Genomic DNA, 1,524 nt, shown 5'->3' with positions numbered 1-1,524 from the left:
AGGAAGAACCCAGCCTCGGAGTCTTCAAATATTTCATATGTCATGTATTTTACCCTCGTGCCCCTTTACTTGCATAATCCAACCCCACCTGCCATGATGGGGCTGGAGAGATAACCTGTCCATGTAGCCAAATGCCTATGTTCCTTCTCTAGCTGGAGTTTGGAGGATAAATGGGAAAATATTTAGGGAGGGGAACTGATGGTGGGAACTGATCAGGCCCTAGGCCCTGGTCCTGGCACATTAATAGGTTTCCACGTAATCCTCACTGAAGCCCCATGTGAGAGCTGACACCACTCTTGCTTCACCAACCAGGGACTTGTGGCCCAGGGAGGCCACGAAACCCAGCTGACGTCACAGTCCTTGTAAGAGCTGGAGCCGGGATGTGAGCCCAGACCCACCTCACTCAGAGGCCCGGGGTGAGAAGTGACTCCAAAGGGCCGAGGCTGGGTACACAGGGAGGCGGTGGTGTCCCTGCTGGGAAGTGCATGGGGAAGATTTTTGAGGGATAGTTCACTGTTGGTGAGACTCACAGGACAGGGAGGACCAGCCACTGACCTCGTACACGTCTTTAGGGTTGACATGCGCAGCTGTGCAGGTCGTGCACTGCAGAAGGGTCCCCTACCTAGGAGGGTGTCTTTTGCATCACGGGCATATTTGCAGTGACCTTTTTCTGACAGTTGGAAATGAAGTGCTTGGAGCAGGAGCTGCCTGTTTCTAAATCACTCAGAGGGACTGTGTGGGTGGGCAGTACCCTGCCAGTCTTTTCCATGTGTACATCACTTCTTCCTCTAGACCATCATCCAACGCGTGAGCCGGTATTGGGGCAACTCCGGATCCTAGCCTGTGAGTGGAGGAACTTTGCACATTTTCTGCCCCATGTCATTTCTCCCAGCAGTCCTCAGGGGCAACAGGGAGCAAAAGCCTTTACTGTATCACTGGTCCTGCTGGTTCCTCTCAGAGGTACCTGGCTGAAGATCCAGCCTCTGCTCTCCCTGATGGAGAAGAACCGTATCATTAGGGATGAGGGAAGGGAGGCATGGAAGGAGAAGAAAGGAAGATTTGGGAACCCAGTGGGTGAGTGGAAGATGCAGAACAGGGGTTGGCTTTTTTTTCTCATCCCAGGTTCATTTTTAAAAAATAACATTATATTGAATAGATCACTTGGAGGAAGGGGGGAGCCCTTCTCCCAATACCACCAGTAGAGTTTGGGGACTGTGAGATTATTTCCTGAAGTAGTATTTGTTGTAACAAGCAGGTGAGTATATCAACCTTCAATGCAGTTTATAAAAACCTGGATTTACAAAACAGAGAAATTGGCATGGAGCTCTGTGCAGGGAGGGTTGATTATTTACCATATATAATAGTTCACTAGGGTTGTTTCCTTTTCTAATGAATTTCAAGTGAATTTCCACAAGTTTCAAATATTGTATTTATAACTTTATCAAATGCTTATTCTATCAGACATGCAAATACGTTTGTAGCCTTGCTTCACAGCACATACCCTGTTCCCATGACCGCAGCCAG

Source organism: Pteronotus mesoamericanus, unplaced genomic scaffold (assembly GCF_021234165.1).
Source record: "Pteronotus mesoamericanus isolate MK-2021 breed Mesoamerican mustached bat unplaced genomic scaffold, CSHL_Meso_final contig_269, whole genome shotgun sequence".
NCBI lineage: Eukaryota > Metazoa > Chordata > Mammalia > Chiroptera > Mormoopidae > Pteronotus > Pteronotus mesoamericanus.
This window is presented reverse-complemented; position numbering follows the sequence as displayed.